The sequence below is a fragment of the Cebus imitator genome, unplaced genomic scaffold (genome assembly GCF_001604975.1).
Source record: "Cebus imitator isolate Cc_AM_T3 unplaced genomic scaffold, Cebus_imitator-1.0 Scaffold86, whole genome shotgun sequence".
Taxonomy (NCBI): domain Eukaryota; kingdom Metazoa; phylum Chordata; class Mammalia; order Primates; family Cebidae; genus Cebus; species Cebus imitator.
Window position 1 is genome coordinate 5,786,485 of NW_016107401.1, and position 18,643 is coordinate 5,805,127.

Below are 18,643 nucleotides of genomic sequence, written 5' to 3' on the forward strand. Positions count from 1 at the left end.
AAAGGAGGGAGGGAGGGAGGGAGGGAGGAAGGAAGGGAGGGAAGAATAGAGGGAGGGAGATAATACCAGAAGGGAGGGGAGAGGAGAGGAGGGGAAGAGAGAGAAGGAGGGAGGAAGATCAGGATCATTCCTAGACTGTTTAAAGAGCATTTGAGAAATGCCTCTTAGAGGATGTTACAGCCTATCTTGCTTGCCAATGAAATTGCCCTAGTCTAGAAAATTCTGAGTTTATGCAAAAGCATATGAGTGTCTATTATGTTACCATCAGAAGAAGATAGTTCCGTAATACTCTGCACATTCCCCTTTCTTTCCGTTTATCACGTTCTGTTGAAGTCATCTGTCTCTCCTACTAGAGAACCAACTCCTCAAGGATGAGGACCATATTTTAGATATTACCATGTTCTTAGCATCACACTCAGGCATACAATAGATGCTTCATAAGTAGCTACTGAATTTATGGAGTATTATTTCTGGGTCATTTTCTGGAAAGAATCTCCATAGAATGGCTTGTCAAAGAAGCTGGCATCTGGAACTGAAGGAGTCTAAGAGATGTTCCTCAGTGATCTTATTTCAGATTCCCTTGAATTGCTACATAGGAGAGTGGATTCTAATCAAGGTCAGCCATGAGCCACAAGCAAAAATAGAGACTGACAAAATTGGTAGGGGAAGAATTATGAAATTTTTCTTTCTGGCTCAAGGCTATGTTTTCATGCAAGATAAGAGTTGTTGTCCCTCAGATAGGAGCACAAGTGAGCAGCTCGGCTCTGCCTCTCTGCCTTCTGTCCTCTTCATGCACCAATTCTCAAGACAACACTGTTATCTTGCCAGAAAATACAGCCCAAAGCATTACAGATGTCTGGTACAAGCGGAACCCATATTAATGGTTATTGCTTAAAGAAGAGGCATGCTCAGATCTCTTTACTGCACTCCAGGGAAATCGCGGTTTTTACTTTCTTCCAGAGCAGTCCAGAGATGTAAAAAGATCAATTGAGTTTGGCCTATCTCAGATAGAGGGGGCTTTTTCAGAGGTAATTTGAATGGTAGTCGTGACATGGCCTGAGACACATCCTCACAAATACAGATTTCTTAACACTTATTTTTTTAATCAAGGTGCTTAGGGATGCTTAGACATAAATGTTTCAATTTGCTGTAGGAACAAATAAGTTAGTGATACTATATGAAGAATCGTTTTATAAAAGGCATTTTTAATGTCTGTTGACAATTGACTTATGGCTTAATTTAAATTAGCTCTTTTCTTAGAATTTATTTATTTATTAGAGACAGGGTCTTACTCTGTTGCCCAGGCTGAAGTGCAATGGCTTGATCATAGCTCACTGCAGCCTTGACCTCCAGGGCTCAAGCAATACCCCCACCTCAACCTCCTGCATAGCTGGGACTACAGGTGCATGCCACTATGCCAGCTTATTTTTCATTTCATTTTTTATTTTTGTAGAGACAAAGTCTCACTGCAATTGCCCCGACTGGTAGAATGTTTATAATCTTTAGCCAATTTCTGATAGTGAGTGAATCATTTGTAGAGAAGAGAGATTTTTTTTTTAAAACAAAGCATAATTTCTTTTCAAGGTGCCATTGATTGAATTAAACTGGAAATACATTAACTGACATTTAAACTAGCCCCAGAAGAGTTACTGTTTTTCCTCTGATAGAAAATGGCCACTTTCAAACGCTTATTAAGCAATGTGTGCACACCACACAGTTGTATAAGGCTTACAACTTTGTCACTGCCGCCAAGAGGGGTTATTTGCCTTTGATTCTTGCAAAAAAGCAGAATGTCGCAAACTAATGCAGCACCATTCTGACCATGCCTTATGCTATAAGCTCTGGAAATAAGATAGCACCCTTTGTCCTTTGAGAAGCATTGCCATTTGTAATCATCCCAAGTTCCCTACTGTAGACATTGTCAACAGCAAGAGGAACTTTTAAATTGCCTGCCTTTGATGAAAATGAAAATGTTATCCACGAAAAATCTCTAGAAAAATAAATTCAGGCCTGATTCCTGCTATGCAAACAGATATATACAGTATCTCCCTGAATCAGCTTTTTCTCATCAGAAATGGAGCTACTGTACTTTATTATGATGTCAGAGATTGAACTTGGGTGAGAATGCACTTCTGATAATTAAGATCATATCGGGTTGGGAAAGCCTAATTCATAACAAAAGATAAAAAGTCTCCTGATGGTGTGGACTCAAAATGCCTGTAAATCAGGCCGTATAAGAGTCATAGAATATTGGGGTATGTTTGGAAATTCTTTATTGCTGAAATGTGCAGATAATACCAGAAGGGAGAATACCCCAGCCCCATAAACCCATTAAAAAGAAAAAACAAGAAGCATCTCTTGGAGCAGGCAGGTGGTGTATCATATGTTCCCCGGGTGGAGAATGAGCTTCTTGCTTTTAAAAGTAATTGATTTTATAGCGGAACGTGTCAAGAGCACTGGTTTTCAAAATGATTTCGTTCATGAGTGTTGGGAAATAATATATACTGCTAATTGCTTCAGAAATAGCTGGATTATTTAACTTTGGTTTTGATGGGAGTTGGAAGGAAGATCTTGAGCCCTGATGCCTTTCCCTTATCGCGGATTAATAGCTGTTTTGAAACTGTGTCTACTTCTGCCGTTTCAGAGATGAAATCTGCATCCCTCACTTTCTTGTGTAGGGCACTAGCTGCAGTGTTCTTAGCTCGAACTCTATGAGTGTTCTGAAGATAGCAGTGTGACATTTCTGTTTCAATAAAGCCCAAATAGTAGGCGAGATATAAAACACCAGAGAAGAAAAAAGATATGTTTGCTGATTTCACCGAGGTCCATATTGAGCAGCCTCGGTGAACAGTTTAAGTTGGGAGTCTGACTGCAGGTGGAGGAGGGGGATAGAGTATTAACTTCTATGAGGAGTCATTTAGTGGCTGCTCAGCAGCATGCCTCTTGCTGTAATTCCATCGTGAAGGTCTCAGTCCTGTACAGACTGATGGTGAGTGGATGTAACATGGAGCCTGCGAAAGGAAATGTGATTGTTTCCTCCTTCTGTGGCTTTTCCCCTCAATTGGGTCTTCAGTGAGCTAAAGTGAATGTGCTGATTTACAGTCTGTATTTGCTCATGGTATCTGTCTCATTATTAATTTATCGGGGTCACCTTCCATCTTACACACATGTGTATGTATGTTTATTATATGTATATGTATGTTTGAATGAATGAACAAGGAAATAAACAGGCATAATTGGTAGAGTCGAATCACCGTCCATGGTCAACACTAATTGACCCTACCGATTATGCCTGTTTGTTTCATCATTCATTCATTCAAACATACATATATACATTTATATATATATACATTTTATATGTATAATAAACATACATACATATGTATGTAAGACTGACGGAGACCCTCTTGAATTAATAATGAGACAGTGCATATACCTCTTCCTCCAGGAAGCCTTCCCTCATCCACTCGGCCAAGAGTCAGCAATTTTTTTTTTCTGTAAAGATCCAGATAGAAAATATTTTAGGCTTCACTTTGTGAGCTGCACACGGTCTCTATCACATATTCTTCATTTTCACCATCCTTCAAAAATGTATAAAACATTCTTAGCTCAGGAGCTGAATGTGGTCCATGGTCATCGTTTGCCAACACCAAAACCAAATTAAGTGTCTCCTGCCTTCTTTACCAACCATAGCAGCCTACACGTTGTATTGAAAAGAGCCAAACTCTAGACTCCTGGAAAGAGGGTTTGTATCTTTGCAGTCCCAGCCTACGCACTGGCAAGGTTTTATTTTTCAAAGATAAGGTGATCTCCACCTTCTAATTTTATATTTCACCTGGGAAAACAAGGTCATGTGCAGAAACCAACGGAGTAACAATTCAGAACACGGTCAGTGCTCTTGACGGGCCCTGGAGAGCTTTGGCTTTCTGGACGATAACCCCGAGTAAAGAAATAAGTCTCAAAAACTGCCCTGTGAGTTCTCACAATGGCTTTTAGAAGGTACTTGCTCTACACTTTGCTAGGTCTCCAGCTAGTTATTTGTTCTTTGTTCACACATGACTTTTAAAAATTTAATTTTTTTTTGAATACAAGAATTTCAGAGATGAACAGCACAAATGGTAAGGGGTGTGTGATGCTGTGAGCAGCAGACTCAGAAACAGCCCAAAGATGGACAGCATGACCTCAAGGATGGAGACAAAATAAATTAAAAGGAAATACACAGCTATATGACTGCATAGTGTAAGATGTTTGGTCTTAATAGGTTTTCAGTCATCAATTAAATGTTGAATTATGCTCATTATGCTCTCTTTAAAAATGCAGCCAAATTTAGCTTCCAAGTTTGAATTATTATATCCACACAGCATGGTTAAAATAAAAATATCAAGCACTTGCAGACAGTGAGTTTGGGTTTGTCTGGGAAGTTCACGCATTTAGACTAACTCATTTATGAGTAAATTGTGGGGAAAAAAAAGGTGCATTCATGATCTAGGACCAATTAGAGTGAGGAGCCAGGGGTGGGATGGCCTGGGCTGGTTCTCACTCACTTCCTACCTGAGGTGAGGTATTTAACCTCTCTAATCCTCAGTCTCCTGATCTATATAATGGGTATCTCTTTCCACCCCAATATAGTCACTGCGATGATTAAATACAATTATCTATGTAAAGTTCTTAACACAAAAGCTGGCAGGTAGTAAAAGTGCTAACAAAAAGTTAGTGATTGTTATTATCATCATCATCAATGTTGTTAATGAATAAGTGTGGAAATGAATTTGACACCCACAGTGTGCTAAAGGAGATGGCAGAGAGGTATAAATATAAGTATGGCGAAGATACCTAGGACTGTACCTTATAGGAGGTGGTACTTGATCTGGAATTGTCAAACCAGTTTTAGAAATCAGGTTAAACTGGGACTGATCCTCCTAGAACGCATATTACCCTGGATGACTTCCTTTGGTTAGGTTGAAAAAGGCTGTTTTGTAGAAGAGTAAAACCTGCCCACATAATATTACATCAGATCCTATTATAAACTTTCAAATGTTTTGAATTTCCAGCACCATATCACATTAATTGTTTTATCCCCAAACTATCAGAAAAAGCAGCGTCATAGCAGGGTGGAACAAAGGCATTTAACTCAGAAAACCAGACATCCCTCCTCCTAGAAAGGGAAAGATTCCAATTTCCTCTCCTAACATTTCTTTAAAATTGTTTTGGCGTCAGATCATACCTCATTTTATGACCAAAATGTGACCTGGTAGGAGTGTAGACATCCACATTTGTCGTCACCTTTAAAAGCAAGTACTTGAAAGGGTCCGTTTCCCCCTGGAAAACAAGTACCGATGTCAAGCCTAGCCACTGATGTAACACAAAGAAAGCTGCTTCAGAGGAAGAAATTGGGATTGAGGGAGTTTGGCTGGAGCAATGAGACGTGTCGCGAGCCTTTGGGTATTAACCAGACTGGCAGCGTGATCCCTGGGAGAGAAGACAAAGATAGCACCCGCCTGTCTGACTCAGGGCATGCCCACATTGCTCGAACCTTCCCGTCCTCCCACAAGGAAACTCGGCTCCAGCCCATTCAGGGCAGACTTCCAGGGCCTGGCATGTGTGTGCTCAGCATCACGGGCAGCTAGCAGGACCAGTGCAGCGGAGGAGGCTTAGCTTAGTACGCGTTCGGCAGGACGGGTGTGCAGGCTGCACTGCCCTTCAGTCGTCCAGGTAGGCAGAATGATGGCTTTTATTGACTTTCTGTGAGACTGGAAGCAAAGAAAAGGGGTGGGAAACAAAACAGTAGGTGGCATTTTAGTTGTGCCCTCATGAGTGCAAGTGGGAAAGGTAAGAGCACCTCAGGGGACATGGACAGAGCCAGGGCAACAGTGTTCCCCGGGAAGCTGGCAATAAGATGGCAATAAGACAAGGTACTGCTCTACCAACTGAGAGAGAAACAGAGGAGTGAAAAGAGCCGTTAGTGCAATGGAGTGTCGTGAACTATGTCAGTGCCGATGGCACTCATTAGGATTCTCACACTTCTCACACGTTGTCCTAGCCTGCTTCCTGGGACAAGCTCTTGTAAGCCAAAGTCCCTGTTGTGAGCCCAGGCAGTGCCATTTTTCTGTACATCCCTCTCCTTTCTGCAACTTTCCAGCCCCATCATTTAGGAACCCCCTGGGATCTGATGGACAGGACTGATGTGGGTTACAGGTGCCAAAGCTGTACAGACAGCTATGCTAATTACACCACACCTGTTTCCCCAGGTTAAGCTGTTGCTATTGGAAACTGTGATCTAATGAACCGTTATTGCAATTCCCCTTCAGTCATGTAACAGACCTTGGACTTGGGGCTCAGTCCCTTGTGCAAAAGAATAAGGACAGCAATGAATGAGAGTGGTGGGTGGGAAAATAGCATCTCTATATGATTGCTGGAGGTGGTGAAGAAGTTGATTCCACCTGCAGGGGAAGAAAGCGATCCAGGAAAGGTACTCCAGAAGGATCTGATAACTAAAAGATGAGAAAGCCCCTGCTAGTTGCTGGCATTCATGACACAGGGACTGGAACAGACCAAGTCATTTTAGATGTCTCCATAAATTGCCAGCACTGTATTTGGCATCCCCTCCATTCCTAAAGGTGTTTTTCCAATAAATCCATGGCAACATGCAGAGCTGTGCCATCGCATTAAACAAAACAGGTATGATTTTTTTCATTTCCCCAGCCCACGTTCTGTATCTCTACCCAATATGTTACCGGGCTATGAGAACCCTATGCTTCTCTCTAAATGATTTTTAAACTTTTTCTTTCTTTTACCATTTTGTACTTTTTGTTCCCAGAAGGGGTCTTCAACTGTTGCAAATTTCCTAAGACAACCAAGTTTCTCTTCCTGGGTAGCAATTTCCATTCATGAAAAATCACCTTGTATGCCGTCAGGAAGTATAGCAGGTTGAGAAGCTCTGTAATTTGTTTTCCATCAACTAATAATCTTATTGTGATGAGTAATGCAGTCCTGTTAATGTTTCAACAAGGTTATGGATTGTGCTGAGTGTCAGTAGAGAAGCCGACAGTTTTGTGCAGTAAAACCATTCTTTCTCCTTTTTACACAGCATAGTTTCTTAAACAGCTTGCAATAGATCACATGAGCTTTAGCAAACAATATTGAAATGAATTTAAATACAAAAGCGATTCACGATATGTCAATAGGACTTTTACTCAGAGGTTGATTCTGTTTTTGTGTTTCCCAGTGTGCCTTTTTTAAAAAGACATTTGTTTCCAAACAAAGAGTTTGGAAACAGATTTGCCAAGTTTTCAGGCTGGTTTGCTCCGGTTGGTTAGAGTAGCCTCGATGTCTCTGCCTGAAACGGTTTCTGCCATTAAGCAAGGCTTTTCCCTCATGGATCGAAGCACTTCTGCCCTATTCCTAGCATTGGGTGTGATGTTTAATTTTATTTTTGTATTATATTTTTTAAATTAACATACAGTAAAATTGGCTTCACTGTGTACAGTTCTGTAGCTCTGAACACAAGCATAGATTTCTGGAACTGTCACAACTGCAGGAACCCAAAAAAACCCTTTCACCTCAAAAATTTCCCATACCCCAGCCCCATCTCAATCCCTGCTAGTCACTAATCTGTCCTTGTAACTATAGTTTTGTCCTTTTGAGGATGTCATATACATGAAATTATACCTTTTGAAACCAATTTATTTCATTCAGCGTAGTACCTTTGCAATGTATCCAAGTGATTGTATCAATAGTCCATTCCTTTATTTAGTTAATTAATTTCTTTAATAGACAAATAAAAATTGTAATATTTATGGTATATATGTTTTGATATATGTACATTTTGGAATGGCTAAATCAAGCTAATTAACATATTCCTTACCTCACATACTTTTCAGTTTTTTGTGGTTAAGAACATTTAAAATCTACTCTCTCAGCTATTACTAACTCGAGTCATTCCTGCCTTTGCTGCATAGTACTCCACAAATTGTACTTAGTACTATATGAATTCCTATACTTCGTTTATTCATTCACCTGTTGTAGGACATCTGGTTGTCCTCAGTTTTTAGTGATTAGAAAAAAAGCCACTACAAATTTTCATGTGCAGCTTTTGGGTTGAACATTAAGTTTGCATCTCTCTAGGGCAAACACCTAGACTTGGGGTTATTAGGGCGTATGGTAAGTGTAACATCATGGGAAACTGGCAGACTGCTTTCCCGAGTGGTTGTCTCATTTAGCGTCCCCACCAGCAATGTGTGAGAGTTCCCATCATGGCAATGTGGCTAGTTTTCATGAAAAGTAAAACATGTGTTTCTAGCATGATATTGTATTTTGTCATGAGCTGCTTCTGGTTAATTCTAGAAGTCATTATTATTTTTTTAATTCCCTAATGAAACAGTCCTTACATTTTCTGTTAACTCTTAAAACAAACAAACACACAAAAACAAACAAACAAAAAAAACCCCGCCAAGTTTGCTTGCCTGCTTTCTCAGTTCTGTTTGCGATTTCTCCCTTGGGCCACACTGCATGTGTTTTCGTTAGAAATATGCTGAGTGACGAGTATTCGTTTCATCCATGGAATTGGCATTATGGCACTCAAGAGTGTTCAAAGACATACAGAGAAATGAGGACTGGATGATTGGAAGAAACTCAGGAGGTAACATTTCTTCTTATCCTCCACGTCCGTGTTCCCTTCATAAATCTAGACATCTTGTGCCATTTCGTGCATGCAGAGAGTACCCTGAAAGTCACATGTCTCCACTGCTCTCTGTCATAGACTCCACTCAGCAACTCAGAACCCAGGGAAGGAATTCTGACTGTGAACCTTACAAAGAAGGCAATACAGCACATGTATTCCGTGTGCTTGATTGAAGACTCCAATTTGCCTGCTCTATTATCTAGAATTAAACACAAAAGACAGTTGATAAATACCACATTCAGTTGAAAACACAAATGAATCAAAATGTTACAGTTTCTCTCCACAGATAATAATTAACATTCTTGTGAATTGCTCTGTGTACCATAACACATCCTTTAAATGGTATGCAAGCAAAAAACCTGTACATTAGGTTGTGCGTATATGTAGACCCAACAGAACAGTGACTCAGCCTTGGGAGATAAGGCTGGGGTGAGGAGAGGGGAAAGGTGTTGATATATAGTGTAAGAGTATGCATCTGTGAAACACTTTCAAAGCAGTGTGTCATAATGGCCTCTACAGAATTTTATACATGAGCTGAAACATGAACAAAAACATACATGGAAAAGTAAAGTATTTTCGGTGGTTAAAAACCACAAGGAAAACAAAGAGTTAAGGTGGAGTCTTTGTGGCTTACCCAAAAGGTCAGCACAGGACACGTTTCTTTCTTTACCTTCCTCAAGGCCAGAAATTCTGTCCCTCCAAAAGCCTTCTGACACAGGGTAGATGTCCAATCCTTAATTGCTGAATGAAGGAACATGTGAACAAATAAAGAAATGAATAAAGGAATGAACGAACAAATCCACGATTAAGAATTGTTTGCCATAAGTGAGCTTAGCTAATGTGTCACTGTTCTTGTGTAAGGAATTTAATTGGACAGAAGGCAAAAGGAATCTTGTGGAGAAAACTGTCACTTCTTTGGATTTCTCTCAGAGAATATAAAAGACTTTCTCAAGTAACTCCCTGCATATGGCTTCTAGGCTCTATACAACAGCAGTCCCCAACCTTCTTGGCACCAGGGACCAGTTTCAAATTTTCCGTGGAAGAGGGGGATGGTTTCAGATGAAACTGTTCCACTTCAGATCATCAGGCATTAGTTAGATTCTCATAAGAAGCACCCAACCTGGAAGTCTCATGTGCGCAGGCCACAATAAGGTTCGCACTCCTATGAGAATCTAATGCTGCCGCTGATCTGACAGGAGGCAGAGCACAGGTGGTAATGCTTGTTCACCCTCTGCTCACCTCCTACTTTGCTGCCCGGTTCCTGTACTGGTCTGTGTCCCAGGGGTTGGGGACCCCTGCTATACAACAAAAAAATATGTTGAATGGAAACTCTACCCACGCTCTGTTTCACCATGTATAAACCAGAGACGTTTATAAAGATTCGGCGGGTTAAAAATTACCTAATAAAGTCTTTCAATATATAATGTGTTGATGTCAGCTCCAGTGTCAGCCCTAGAACGGAGCAACCATAAAGCATCATACTCATCAGCATAATGTTGAGGAAGCCATTGGATTTCATCTGATCCAATCCAAAAAGTTTTCCTAAAAGAAGCAGAATTCCATGTATCTTGCTTTTGATTTGCACACTCTTAGCAATGTCATCCTTTTTCTGTGCCACACTGAATTCCTTTCTGTATCACCAACTACGCAGATGAATCAGGATTCACCCCGCCCGGTTGAGTTAGAGGCCTTTAGCAAAGATTCTTTAATACAATGGAGTTGTGATGAAAAGTGAACGTTTACAGGTGTCAGAAAGAGCCACAGGAGATCCTGTTAGTCTGAGTTTGGAAGTGAAATGTGTCTATTCCCACTTGGGGTGTGTGGGAGGCCTCTGTTCCCATTAGTTCCACGGGGATTTCTGCTTGTAAGACATTTGTTGTCATGTTTGGATTGCTGTAGGAAGAGAAAAAAATTGCTACGGTTTGCATGAGACAGAATTGAGTTTTGACAAGGAAGCCCATGATAATTTTTCTTCTTGCACTTTGATCAAGTTCAAGCTTTTGAGATTTGTCTCAAATGATAGCGTGGTGTACTTGGACATCCTTTAATTTCTGATGGAATTTGGAATATTCCTCCAATTTCTTTGTTCTTGATGTATTTGTCAATATATAATTAATTAACTAATTCAGTCATTCATTCAACAACCATCGATTGTGTCTACCAAGTGTTCTATGAGCCAGGGATTCAACAGAGAATAAAATAGCATCTTCGCCTTCAAGGTACTTACTTTCTGGTGCAGAAAGACAAATGAGTTTTTAAAAACTGGATACCAATATGTGCTTTAGAGAAAAAGAAAGCAATCGAAGGGGGATAAAATGACTGACGCTGTCTTGGGAGGCAGGTCTTAAAAGATGACATTTGAGCTGAGACCTGCAGACATGGAAGGAGTGAGCTACTCAATTATCTGTATCTCCAGGCGAAGGGTACAGCAAATGCAGAGAGCCTCAAACAGAAGCCTGCTTGGCAGGTTCCAAATCAAGCAAAGGCCGGTGAGGATCCACATCAGGGCCTTTCTTATTTCTTGCAATATTTTCTTCAAGAACTAGGCTTAAATCTGCAGGAAAGAGACAAACCTAGGCCGATATTCTGAGCAATTCCTACACACTACACAAGTCCCGGATTTAAAATGCCTTCGTTCTTGCTTTTCCCTCTGCCTGAAACATTGTTCCCCCAGACACTGGAATGGCTCTCTCCCTATTTCCTTCAAGTCTCTGATCAAATATCATCTTATCGAGAAGCCTTTCCAGACTACACTATTAAAGTGTCAGATAGGCAGTGTTAGAAATGGAAATTATTTTCTCCGCCAAATCTGATTATTTCACGTGAGAGATGACTCCTTCTCTACATTATGGGATTAAGAATGATCCCATTTGAGATGATAAATACTAGGATGTTTCAGTAACCCAAGAAGCCCTGAGAAACAAATTGCTAATTCATGATTTAAACCAACTAAATGTGATGAACAAGTCAGGACGTCAGTGAATTGTTCAACAGTGGATTGCAGTGATAGAGCAACCTGCATGGCTCATAAATGAGCCAAAGAAACTTGAAAAGCTTGATTTTATTATAGAGTTTTTCATGCAAAATGGGGGCTGATGCTTACCAGGACTACCAGAGCTCAAGGTAACACAGGTCTTCCTTGTGCTAATTAATAAAAGAATAAGAGAATTTATCAAAGGAAAAAAGCTGTTAGAAGGCACTTCACATTGTCCACCATTGGATGGTTTTATTTCAGTGTATTTAAAGTGCAAATGTGAAAAATAAGCGCACTGATTATTTTGGTATTCTGTAGAGCCTGGAGTTACTCTAACTTATTAGTAGGAAAAAGGACCCCTGATTGTTAATGGTGCTGTTTACCTTAAAAGTTTCTGGCAACAGAAAGCTTTTCAAGTCATTGAAATAATAATCTTGGCTGGGTGTAGTGGCTCAAACCTATAATCCCAGCACTTTGAGAGGCCAAGGTGGGAGGATTGCTTGGGGTCAGGAGTTCAAGTCCAGCCTGGGAAACAGCAAAATTCCATCTCTACCAAAAATAAAAATAAAAATTAGTCAGGAATGGTGGTGTGTGCCCAAGCCTGTAGCCCCAGCTACTTAGAAGGCTTAGTCAGGAAGATTGCTTGAGCCCTGGAATTTGAGGTTATAGGGAGCCATGATTATACCACTGCATTCCAGCCCAAGTGACAGAGCAAGACCCTGTCTCCTAAAAACAACACACACAAAAAATCTAAATCACAGGGTCTATGTCACCCCTGTCTCCATCACCTCAAAAAATAGGCCAGCACAATGGCTTATGCCTGTAATCCCAGCACTTTGGGAGATAAAGGCAAAAGGATCACCTGAGGCCAGGAGCTCAAGACCAGCCTGGCCAAAATGGGGAAACCCCATCTCTACTAAAAATACAAAAATTAGCCAGATGCGGTGGCACACACCTGTAGTCCCAGCTACTCAGGAGGCTAAGGTAGGAGAATTGCTTGAACCCGGGAGGCAGAGATTGCAGTGAGCCGAGATTGCACCACTGCCCTCCAGCCTAAGGGACAGAGTGACACTCCCATCTAAATATATATATATATATATATATATATATATATATATATATATATATAAAACAATTAGCCTATTCAGGCAAAAATAAATGCTGACATGTCCTGAAGTTCTCCTATTTGCAATGCACTTTCTGAGCACTTTAAACATACTATCTCATTTAACTCTCTTACCAACTAGGAGCTGTTATTAACCACCTTTTACAGATGAGGATACAGAGGCTAAGTACCTCAAAACTCTGTTTGTCTAACTTCAGAAATCCCCCAGGCAAAACTAGAGAAATCAATGTCTTCAAGACTGAAAAGCCCTGGAAATGGCATCCTGATCCCTTGATAGAAAGAAACCTTTTTTCCAGTGGAGCACAGTGGGAACCAGTGATCCTAATGGCAATGCCTCTTTCTCCCCCTGCAAAACTGAGGGCTGAGAGCACACTGGCCTCCTGGTAATCCCAGTTTTTGTCTAAAAGTTACTGGCATCCTGTGGATCTTCAAGGTGAAGGTGGGGGGTTTTCCTCTTAGACTGCTCAGTAGCAGGATACTTCTACTTATCATCCATGCAACATCATGAGAAGGATCTTGATCTTGAGAAGGATCGTGAGAGGTCTGATTTACTTTAATTGGGAGGTAAAGACAACTCCAAAGCAACTTTGAAATAAACAATTATGAGCAAAATCCAAAGAGCGCTCTCTCTGCCAGTACTTGAGCTGTGTAATCTTGGGCAGTGGATGCTTCTTCAGATATTTGATTATCTTGGGTAATTACTTGTGTGGGCATGTGCATGTGTGTGTACGTGTGTGCGTTCTAAAGGCAAAAGGAGGGTTCTGAAAATATCTCCAGTGATATGTCTTTACATCCCATGACATCAGCTGTCACTTGATATGACACCAGATGCAGTTCAAGGTCTGACATTCAGCTGACTTCTGTTTATATAGTATGGAGAAACTTTTGTTCCCTTGCCCTATAAGGCATGTACCAGGAGAGATTTTGGGAAAAGGTCACCCAGATAGTAAATAATTCTGCTGAGCTTTGAAATGAAAATGCTCCAGGAACCTTTATCCCATCCTTGCCATTTAACTGGTGTGCTTCGGCCACTCTTGGTAATAATGAATGGTGTGGATCAGAGTTTGTTTCCATTATTCTGATCATCAGAGGCTCCATCTCAAATCAAAATCATATTTTATCTTTGTTTTGATCCTCTTTCTGTGTTTGGGAGAAAGCACTCTAAACATCTCAAAGAGGAAAAAAAATGAAATACACCCCAAGGAAAATCTAGTTAAAGACTTAAAGAGTGGCGTCTTGGTGGAAGAGAATTCCACTGTGAGGTCTGGCTTTTTTGAAAAAATAGCCTGGTCTTTGAAAAATGTATTATCTTTCATGGGTAGGGAAATATCCAAATTTTGCCCAGCCTATTTTACAATAACACCTTGGAAAGCTATGTGATGAGCTGGAATGAGAAGGGTTTAAATTTTTGATGCAATTCTCTGCCTGGGAAAGTGATAATGCTGTTCACATAACAGAAAGAGTATTTTCTGCTACAGCACAACAATCAACATAACGTCTGGGCATATTAATAATTTCACTCCTAAACTTCTCGACAGGGAGTGCATGGGTCTTAATAGTATTGTCAAGATCCTTAGGGCAATTGAAAAACCCAAAATCATTACTTTCTACTGATAGGCTTTCCTCTCCCAGAGGATGCCAAAATACCTAGGGTAATGTAGATTTATTGAAATTCTCAGATAGGCACTGCTCAGATGTAACTGTGTAATAAAATCTCTTTAGAAGGGTTCTTCTCAAGTATTTCAAGTGTTTTTTTTTTTTTCTTTGTCACTTGGAAAGTAGCTAATGGAGTTGACATTGATCTCAAGTAATACTTTCCTGATGATTTAAGAAAGCAAAGAATGAGTATAGGGGCAATGGTCAAATAATGTGGCACCTATGATTAAAATCCCTTTCTGACCCTTCATGTGTGAGAACATGCCCTACTGAGGCGAGATGGTCCCAAATTCACAATAGCTATTAAGCTCTTAACCCAAGGGCAGCTGCTGAATTGGCACCCAGTTCAAGGGTCCCCTTATCCTTTCTCCTGTCCCCTCCCCACAAAAGTCCCTGCCTGTGCCTGGCTAGGTGATTACCGCCATGCCTGAACCGCTAGAACAAATTCCAGGCTCTCCTTCAGACACTCGCATGTGCAGCTGGCCCTCAAATGCCGTCACCTAACAATCTCCATCTGAAAAATATCAACAGCAGCAGGATATCAGCCACAAAAAGGCCTGCGGGGGACCTGCTTCAGGCTGCCAGGGGAAGATCTTTTTAAGTGCTAGGCAGTGTGCCCCCTGTGAGAGTGAACTTTGACTGGCTCCGATGGAGCTCTGCAACAGACACATGTCGTGGTTATAATAAACAGAGGGAATCGCCATTTCCATGAAATGTCCAGGATTGGCAGATCCATAGGAACAGAAAGTAGATTAACATTTACCAGAGGATATGGGAGGGAGGAAGGGACTGGTCAGTGACTGCTGATGGGCATGGTGTATCCTTTCAGGGTGATGAAAATGTTCTAAAATTAGATAGTGGTAATCATTGTGTATCTTGGTGAATATACTGAAGAAACACTGAAATGTATACTTTTAAAGCTGAATTGTATGATATCTCAGCTTTTTTTTTTTTTAATTTATTTTAAAAAAGCAGAAGAGGTGGTCAGGCAGCAAATGCCAGGGAAAACAACCAAAAAACAATCCAAGACAGAGGAGTTTGAAGTCACCTTTTCTCAATGTCTAGCCATCTCCCTATAAAAGGAATCCTGAAGGTAACAAGAATGAGGGAATTAAGTGGGAGGGCATCACTGATTCCAGCAATCAACTAGAACGCTCAAGGGATAGAGGCAGAAGTCTACTCTGATCCCTGTCCTCTGAGACGCTAAACATAATCCCCCAGGGACATGATTTGTCCATTCATTCTTTTGTTCATTCATCACCAATTTTATACCAGGTACTGCAGCCTTATGCTGGGATATACAGACAAGTGAGACAGACTCTTTTTAATGGAGGAGCTCATGATCTAGTGGAGAGCACAGGAGAGTCCAAAAATAATATAAAACCAGTTGCTGAGCGTTACAAAAGAAATGTAAGCAGTCGGGCGTGGTGGTTCATGCCTGTAATACCAGCACTTTGGAGGGCCAAGGGGCAGTGGATTGCCTGAGGTCAGGAGTTCAATACCAGTCTGGCCAACATGGTGAAACCCCATCTCTACTAAAAATACAAAAAAATTAGTTGGGCGTGGTGGCGTGTGCCTGTAATCCCAGCTATTAGGGATGCTGAGGCAGGGCAATTGCTTGAACCAGGGAGGTGGAGGTTGCAATGAGCCGAGATCACGCCACTGCTCCGCACTCCAGCCTACAAAAGCGTAAAACTCTGTCTCAAAAAAAAAAAAAAAAAAAAAAAAAGGTAAGCAGGGTGCAAAGCAAGCACCCAGAGGGTCACAGATACGTTACAGTTAAATACACAACTTAAGGAGAGAGAATTTAATTACTTAACCTCCCTGCACCTCAGTCTCCTTATCTTTAAAGTGGAGAGCAATATCTACTTTAAAGGTTATCGTAAGTTTTAAATAAGATAAAATATGTTGAGTGCTTATCATACAGCTGGTGCTTATTAAATGGGAGCTGTTGTGCTTAGGTGATCTAAGATGTTCCTACAGACCCTAGTCCTTTATGAACGTAGGCAGAGCTGAGGAAAACTTTGGATTCTGAACCTGCAAATGATTGCTCCTTGTGACTGTAATTCCCGTGTTCCGCTACGCAATGTTGATCTGTGCATCATTGCAAATGCATTCGGAATGTTTTTCTCTAAGGTCATATATTTTGTGTAGGAAAGAGAGCTATAAATCATTCCTTACAGGCAAGCACAGCCATTTCTTTCTCTGCCCTCTGTTGAGGCTCAGTGGGGTGCTTCCTTCAAGGACAGCCCCCTGATACAGGACCTTGCAACCCAGGCCAGAGGCACAGGCTAGAGCTGGACCAGCCAGGGGATGGAGGAATGAGGAAGAGGCTAGAACTTGACTCACTGCTTCATCCCCCTTCTTGTTTCTCCACCACTTTGAAATGTGGAAAGGCTGCAGCTGCAGCTTGCGACAGTAGTGGCCAGATCCAAGAAAGACTGCAGATAGGTCACCTGCCCTGTGAAGCCAGCAATACCATACGTGTGTCAGTAACAAAACATGCAAGTCCATTCTTTAAGAGAGAAGTCATTCTGTAGGTGTTAAGACAGAAGAAGGAAGCAAGCTCAACGTCCAATGTGCCCAGTACTTAGAGACAAATAAGGAAATCTTTTCGAATGTGGGAGGGACTGGATTTGGAACTATTCCCCCCTTCCCTGGCCTCTTGGCAAAATGCCTCTGGTCAGAGCAGGATAGGACAAGCGTGCCCTTGGTTCTTGCCCCTGACAGGCCTAATTGCTGCTCACTCCTCACCAACTCTGGTTAGGGGAGCCTGGGATGCAGCATAGTGAAGGAAGCTTGGGGAGGGCCTTTGGGAAGGCATATAAAAGAGATTGCACTGCAGCTTGGCTGTTCTGGCCTATTTCTCCTAATTCAGGCAGCATCCGTGAGATGGTGCAGAGCTTGGAGGTGGGCGATTCCCTCCAGTTTCTCACAAGATTGGATTCTGCCATTTAAGCAAATGTGCAAGGAAATGAGTCAAGTCTGTTTTCTTCTGTATTTGCTCGGCATATATCAGGCAGGGCAGGGCATCTGTTTTCTCCCTGTGTGCCTGTGTTCTGCCTTTGGGTTCATTTGCATATAGCTGGGAGGGGAAGAGACACTGGGATCAAGAACCAGCTCTACCATTTGCTAAGCTATGTGACATTTTATGCATTACTTAACCTCTCTAAACTTCACTTACTGGATCTGTGAAATGAGCATGATAAGTGACCTGTCCCCTAGGAGTAAGTGGGAATATATTGAAATGATTTTTGTACAACACTTAGCACAGTACCCTACACACACGGAGAACTTAACTCATGGCAGCCATGGTCAACATTATCATTTTGTTATCATCAACATCAGTTGTTTTGTTTATGGAAATGGAGTAGTTCCGAAACCCAAGTTTCATTTTTGTGGGCTCTTAGACACTCTTGGGACTGTCTGTTAATAGCTCCTGGCCATGTCACTTTGTCACTCTGCCCTCCTGCAGGCTGAATTTGAAGGTGGAGGGGTCTGCAAAATCTTGATGATTTTGCAGCCACATGTTCATTGAATATCCCCCTCCAAGAGCTGCCATTTCAAAGAACTGGGAGAAGTGGGGTCCACAGTGCCCTAGGAGGTACTCATCGTTTTCCTCAGAGTCATAGTTGCTATAGCTGCCATTACTATTTTCAGAACGATTAATTGTACCAAATAATAATCATCATAATAATATGTATCAATAGCTTGCTGTGTACCAAGAATTGTGCTAGGCTCCTTAAAAAATATATTTCCATTCAATTCTCCTAACAATCATGTATGAGAAGTAAAATTACTATACCTATTTTGCAAGTGAACAAACAGGCTTAGAAAGAAAATTATGTCACTTTCTAGTGGTCACACATCTGGTCAGTGGCCAAGCAGGGGTTCAAAGCCAACCACCAGCCTGAATTTGTGCAATAGACTCTGTCCTCCTTAGATCTAAGCAGACATTGTTATTCTTGAAAGTCCTCAGCCCCAATTCCCTGTGGCCAATTCAAGGTCAAATTTGAACAGGGTGTCCTGGTGCCAGTTATCATCAACCAGAGATTCCCACGTCTCTGCCAACACCATCCCCTCTTTGAGAATCTTTAAATTGCTATCAAGATGAAACTCGCCCCCTAAGAGGTAGTTCAGGAGAAGGCAAAGAGTTTGTTGTTAATTTATCATCTTGGGGTCTGAGAGAGTTGAAAATTTTAAAGAC

The 18,643-nt window shown here is 41.3% G+C and overlaps 1 protein-coding gene across 11 annotated transcripts in view; it reads left to right on the forward strand.

Annotated features, from left to right (window-relative positions):
• TENM2 (teneurin transmembrane protein 2) overlaps positions 1-18,643 on the forward strand; it is a 1,289,478-nt gene that overhangs the window by 954,558 nt on the left and 316,277 nt on the right. The window contains exon 1 of one of the 11 annotated variants that reach the window (XM_037740629.1): positions 5,291-5,712. The exons of the other annotated variants lie outside the window; for them this stretch is intronic. The gene's annotated coding sequence lies outside the window, so the exon portion shown is untranslated. Of the gene's footprint in view, positions 1-5,290; positions 5,713-18,643 lie in introns of those variants that run through there. 11 annotated transcript variants of the gene reach the window in all.